Source organism: Sprattus sprattus, assembly GCF_963457725.1.
Source record: "Sprattus sprattus genome assembly, chromosome: 7".
NCBI lineage: Eukaryota > Metazoa > Chordata > Actinopteri > Clupeiformes > Clupeidae > Sprattus > Sprattus sprattus.
In genome coordinates this window covers 9,280,783-9,288,170 of record NC_137926.1, presented here as the reverse complement: position 1 = coordinate 9,288,170, position 7,388 = coordinate 9,280,783, and the positions used below count along the sequence as shown (strand labels likewise).

The 7,388-nt window shown below is 47.8% G+C and overlaps 1 protein-coding gene across 2 annotated transcripts in view; it reads left to right on the top strand.

The window, feature by feature from the left end:
- Positions 1–1,446, top strand: part of LOC308367614 (plasmanylethanolamine desaturase 1) — a 33,651-nt gene extending 32,205 nt beyond the window's left edge. For both annotated transcript variants that reach the window (XM_080841578.1, XM_080841579.1), the window contains one exon: positions 1–1,446. This exon is cut by the window's left edge and continues 241 nt beyond it. The gene's annotated coding sequence lies outside the window, so the exon portion shown is untranslated.
- Positions 1,447–7,388: the final 5,942 nt, after the last annotated feature.

The window sequence follows — 7,388 nt, the reverse complement described above, 5'->3', positions numbered from 1 at the left end:
TAGACAAGAGGACTCTTAGCTGTTCTAGGAAAAACATGATTCTGTCTACTATATAGGCCTTACTACTCACCTCTTTTCTCTCTCTCTTTCTCTCTTCTTCATCACTCCTTCTTTTCGCCTCTCCCTCTGTCCCTTGCACCCTTCCTCCCTCGCTCGCTCCAGTCCGACACAGTCAGCCTCCCCACCTGCTACAGCTGCCTTCCTTAAGAAGATCACAGACTCGTAGTCATCTGTGTCGCCGCCATTTTGCTTTTGGGGTTTTTAATTACCGTCTCCAGGCTTTCCTGTTTAATCGAATGTTTTATTACTGGGACGGTCACTTCAGATGGCAACGGACAGAAGTGACCTTTATCAAGACAGGGTGTTGTGATCTGGCTTAAGATCGGGCTGACACTGGCAGGGGGCATAAGGTCAAAGGTTAGAGGGCATGGGGTTGGGGTGGGTAGGGTATTTTTACCACCTGTGTTGTCCTGCGGTCTCATGGCATCATCATAGGCTGCTTCACCACTTTGTCGACCAAACGGATTGCTTCTTTTTGTACTTTTGGTTTCGGTTTGTTTTTGTTTTTACCCTGGTGTTGGAATGGGATGTTTCCCAGAGGATGGGCTCTCCCGGAAACAAACCAAGTAATGTCAGGTTTGTTGTTTTACTTGTTAAAGACATAGGGGGATAACAGGGAAGTGGAGATTGACACAAAGAGAGAGGGAGGAGAGTGAAAAACAGAGAGAAAGAGTAAGTGAGAGAGGGATATGGGAGGTGGCAATTAGATATTATAGTGACAGAATCTCAATAAGCACGCTAAAACAAGGCGTTAATGTCTTACTACAACAGAATAGCAATATTTCCAGTTCCATCAATAGCATTATGATACATATTAGGACAGACGTCATCCTTTGTGCAGTACCCTGCTCAACACAACAAACAGTTCCTGTAAAAAGCTTTAAGTCCAAAACCATCCTTTACTCCACTCTACCTTCAGAGTTGGTTACGACTGTAGCATGCATCCAGCAGCCATCGTACACAGGCCTTAACTGACACCAGAGCAGACACACACACACAACACACACACACACACACACACACACACACACACACACACACACACACACACACACACACACACACACACACACACACACACACATACCAACACACACACACACACTCACACACACCAACACACACACACACACACACACACACACACACACACACACACACATACCAACACACACACACACACTCACACACACCAACACACACACACACACACACACACACACACACACACACACACACACACACACACATACCAACACACACACACACACTCACACACACCAACACACACACACACACATACACACATAAACACACACATACACACACACACACACACACACACACACACACACACATACCAACACACACACACACACTCACACACACCAACACACACACACACACACACACACACACACACACACACACACACACACACACACACATACCAACACACACACACACACTCACACACACCAACACACACACACACACACATACACACATAAACACACACATACACACACACACACACACACACACACTTTTAGTCTTACTCAGAGTTGGTCACGACTGTAGCATGCATCCAGCAGCCATCTCTCCTCCAGAGCCCACAGCTCCACAAGGGAGCCGTTTGATTGGCCGTCAGAGCTTCTTTCATATCCTGCTTCCTCCGAGCGAGTTGAGAGCATGTGTCTCGGACCCCACTGACCCAACTGAATGTCTCCCCCCCCCCCGAATGTTTCTTGAGCAGAAAATATAGCGTACGCAGGCCTTAACTGACATACACACACACACACACACACACACACACACACACACACACACATATATACACACACACACCAACACACACAAACACACACACACACACACACACACACACACACAAACACGTATCCTCTCATATCCATAATACAGACCAAGACTATTGTTGTTAGTGGACTAGAGCTGGCAGAGTTGTCAGTGAGTGTGTGTGTGTTGAGGTGCACATGTACGATGATGACTGTGTTCAAAGGTCAAAGGACAGATCAAAGGTCACCTTGGGATGTCATTCGTGTTTTTCTTTGTTTTTCTTTGTTTTGACTTTACACTTCATGGCGTTAACCAATTATATATGTAAAAGACATCTCAAAAGCCAAAATACCCCTTCCCTGTTACACATGTTCACACAGTGTAAACACCCAAAGAGCTGCACTTGAAGGTGCAAATACAAACACTCACAAGCATGATTACACACACAAACACACAGACACACACACACACACACACACACACACACACACACACACACACACACACCCATGCAGAAACATCTCTATACCCAAACACTCAGACACACTCTGCCTCTATGAGGATGCAGCCATACATCATATACTGTTACTTTGTTTCTGTTTCTGTTACTGTCTCATCCTGTATGTTTCCTTTCTTAAACCAACAGCTTCACTCTCTTTTTGGCTTTATAATTTTCTATTTTTTTAACGAAACAGCCTTGTATTTATTCTTACTTTTCATCTCGCAGCTCATGCTTGCTGCTAGTCTGCCTTAAATCAATGTTTGTAATAGTGGTTTGATTAATTAAATCTCGCCTAAATGAACTCACAGCCGTCAGCGTTTTTGTGTGTGTGCCGATGTTATCAACCATGTAAATCAGTTTCCAGGCTTAGGTGGTTAAAACTTCACTTCAACTGTTATTCAGCAGGTTAATAATGCCGGAATATCTTCAATAAAGCTCAATTTTGGTTTCCAGGTGAAGATGATAAGAGTGGGAGTAGGACTGGGACACACACACTGACGAACACACACTTGACACTTGTGAACGGGATGCGAGTCATCTCATCATTAGACAGATTTTCCCAAAAGTGCCCCGGATGACTGGCTTATTTTACCGCGATGGCTCAAGGACCGCTTGTTTTTGGTAGGAGTTAAGCACAGTACGTGACCGACTTAGCCCCATTTTGTGAGAGCGACTTCGGTCAGCCGGAACTGATGTCTTTAAGAGCGGAGCTCGCTGAACAACAACTCTGGAGCGCTCTCTAGTGGCCGTCTATCAAAACAACACTTTCGGAGGGGGTTACTACTTCGTTGTTCTTTGACTCAAAACTATGTAATTCCATGGTTATTTAATAAGACACAATTTACGGGCTGGGACGTAGGTTGATACCTTTATTTTCTTATGTTGCATATGTATATGCTGTGTATATATAAAACAAGCATGTGTGTATGTAGAACTTGTGTTTTAAATGAATGTCTTTGGTTTGCTTGGGTGTGTAGACATGTGAGCATACGTATTTGACTGAACTGTGTGTGTGTGTTTGTGTGTGTGTATGTGTGTTTGTGTGTGTGTGAGTGAGTCAGTGAGTAAGTGAGAGATGGATCGATCACATCAGCTCTGTGCTGGACGAAGGAGACGACGAGTCCTTGAACAGGGTGGAGATGTTGATGTCCGAGTCCTTCATGTGGGGATGGAGGTCCACATCTATCCCGGACTCCTTGCACAGCTGGAGCAGAGTGCTGATGTTGCTCTCAGACAAACGCAGATACCTGCAAAAGGGAGTATGCTGTGACATGCCATTCACATCAATAGCAGCCAATCATATCGTCCTACTAGTAAAACACAACCACTCTTTTAACCAATCAATTCCTTTCCAGTACCGATTCATCAGATTAATTCATCACACTCATCGTATTGCCCACCATCTTTGCCCTCCTGTGAAGGGTGTCCACTCTTACCAGCATCCAATCATATGCCTTCCCTCATTCGAATAGCCAATCAGAAGCTAGTAACCAACGCCACATTACCACACGTACTCTGATTGACTTTACAAACGGGATTGCTATTGATTACATTGATTAATGAATGATTATGAAGCAAATCTGTCCCTGATCATATCGGTGGCCAGTGGCCTTGTGTTGTTTTTGTTCTTTGTTCTTTGTTGTCATTCTTTCTCCATCTAATATCCTCCATCTCCATGTCCGTCATTCAATCGTTCTTTCTTCTTTTCTCCTCTCCTCCCTGTCACTGTGTGAGCTGCAGCAGAAAGGCAGTGAGCCTCCTTCTCTTGGGAGGTCCCAAAGTGTGTGTGTGTGTGTGTGTGTGTGTGTGTGTGTGTGTGTGTGTGGGGGGGGGGGTTATGGTGGGGAGAGAGCCGTCGGCCTTGGTTTTGGAAGGCACTCCCAGAATGCACTGGTGCAGAGAGGATGGTCTCGAGAGGGTGACCTTTGACCTGTGGGGGTGGGGCTCATCTCCTGGGTGACGGAGCAGCCTGCCGGCAGGGGAGGCCAGCTCTCGCAGAGAACACACACCCACACTCCGCCTCATTCTCTCTCCCATATACACACACACACACACACACACATACACACACACTCTCACAGAGAACACACCCTCACTCCGCCTCATTCTCTCTCCCATATACACACACACACACACACACTCTCACAGAGGGCACACAACCTCACTCCGCCTCATTCTCTCTCCCATATACACACACACACACACACACACACACACACATACACACTCTCACAGAGAACACAAACCCTCACTCCGCCTCATTCTCTCTCCCATATACACACACACACACACACACACACACACACATACACACTCTCACAGAGAACACAAACCCTCACTCCGCCTCATTCTCTCTCCCATATACACACACACACACACACACACACACACACACACACACACACACACACACACACATACACACACTCTCACAGAGAACACACACCCTCACTCCTCCTCATTCTCTCTCCCATATACACACACACACACACACACACACACACACACACACACACACACATACACACACTCTCACAGAGAACACACACCCTCACTCCTCCTCATTCTCTCTCCCATATACACACACACACACACACACACACATACACACTCCCCCCCCCCGGGCACACTCACTCTCTCAACCTTACACTCACATACACACACACACACACACACAGTATGGATTCTCTCCACCCCACCCACACACACGCACTCAGAGAGCCAAAGGCTCATTGTGCACATACATCATCTCCCACATACCTATATCCTCACAAACAAACACACGCACACACACACACACACACACAAACACACATACACACACACACACACACACACACACACACACACACACACACACACACACACACCTAGCACACCTCTATGCACTGTTCCAAAATAGCTGAACTCCCACAAAGGGCACACACTGTTATCAAACACACAGATACTCAATGGGTGCCACATACTCTCGTAACAACACACACACACACACACACAAACTAACCGCAACAAACACACAGGAAAGCCAATCCGAACCATGTTCATTGCCATAGCTCAGTCAAGTCATCAGTGGCCAGACTGTGCCAGGCGCCTCCACCCAGTCCCATATATAATGCAGAGGGGGGGGAGAGGCTGGGAGCCGTGCTGCTGTGCCTCCTCTCTTTCCTTCTCCTTCTCCTTCTCCCTCCCTCTCTCTCTCTCTCTTTCTCTCTCCCTCCTCCTCTCTCCCTCTTCCCCTCTCTCTCTCTCTCTCCCTCTCCCTCTCCCTCTCCATCTCCATCTGCTGCGCTGCCAAGTCTGACCAGTGCAGACAGGGACCTCTTTCATCTTCTCTCTTCCTCAGTTTATTTACAGTGTGTGTGTGTGTGTGTGTGTGTGTTTATGTGTAAGAGAGAGAAAAAGACATCTACACGGATCTTATGAAACCAAAGCAAACTACGACTCTTCACTTGTGCTCTTGTGAGTGGGTGCCGGTCTAGAGGTTTGTGTGTGTGTGTGTTTGTGTATTTGTGAGTGTATGCCAGTATAGAGGTTTGTGTGTGTTTGTTTGTGTATTTGTGAGTGTGTGCAGGTCTAGAGCTTAGTGTGTGTGTGTGTGTGTGTGTGTGTGTGTGTGTGTGTGTGTGTGTGTGGCTATGTATCTGTGAATGTGTGCTGGTCTAGAGGTTGGTGTGTGTGTGTTTGTGTACTATTTATTATTTATCATATTAACATACAGTGATAAATCTTGAACATGACTTCAGTGTAAGACTTTGCTTTACAATTCATGCCCCACTGTGTGTGTGTGTGTGTGTGTGTGTGTGGTCCAATAGGTGTGGCAGTTCTGTGTGTGTGAGTTTGTAATTGTGTGTATGTGTGTCTCGGTCTGTGTTTCTAGGTCTGTGTGCATTTGTAAGTATGTGTGTGGATTTGTCTGTATGTGTGTAGTTTTGGAAGTTAACCTGTGTGTGTGTGCATTATTATTGTATTCATGTGTTGGTTTTGTGTGTGTGTGTGTGTGTGTGTGTGTGTGTGTGTGTGTGTGTGTGTGTGTGTGTGTGTGTGTGTGTGTGTGTGTGTGCGTGTGTGCGTGTGTGCGTGTGTGCGTGTGTGTGTGTGCGTGTGTGTGTGTGTGTGCCTTTGAATCATCCTTACAACTGGCACCACTGACCTGCACCGCAGCGCCTCTATAGGCTTGAGCGTGACACTGCGCCTCTCCTGCCTCTGCTGCTCGATGGCTCTGGTGCGGGCCATCAGCTCGCGGACCCGCTTCTGCAGCAGGGGGAAGCCCAGCACGGCCTCCTGCAGCCCGTGGAGCTCCGGGGACAGGTGGGGTGGCAGCAGGGCCAGCAGGCTGGGCGTGGGGAGCAGAGGGGTGGGGGGGCCCACCTCTGCGCCGCCCGAGCCCGATGTCAGGCTGCTGGGGAAGGCGCTGCTCTTGGCAGAGGAGCACCCACCCCCACCCCCGCCCCTGCCGATGCCCCCCATGTAAGATGGGGTCCGGGAGGAGGTCAAGGGCGTGCTGGGGACCGGGGTGCCACGAGTCACTGGAGTGAGGGAGGAGGGAGGACAGCTGGTGATGCTAGGGAGCAGGCCTGGGGATGAAGAGAGAGATACAGGTGTGTTAGAGAGAGAGAGACAGGTGTGTTAGGGAGAGACAGGTGTGTTAGGGAGCAAGCCTGGGGATGAACAGAGAGACAGGTGTGTTAGGGAGCAGGCCTTAGGGATGAAGAGAGAGAGACAGGTGTGTTAGAGAGAGACAGGTGTGTTAAAGAGAGAGAGACAGGTGTGTTAGAGAGAGACAGGTGTGTTAGAGAGATACAGGTGTGTTAGAGAGAGACAGGTATGTTAGAGAGAGAGATACAGGTGTATTAGAGAGATACAGGTGTGTTAGAGAGACACAGGTGTGTTAGAGAGAGAGACAGGTGTGTTAGAGAGATACAGGTGTGTTAGAGAGAGAGACAGGTATGTCAGAGAGAGAGACAGGTGTGTTAGAGAGAGACAGGTGTGTTAGGGAGAGATACAGGTGTGTTAGAGAGAAAGAGACAGG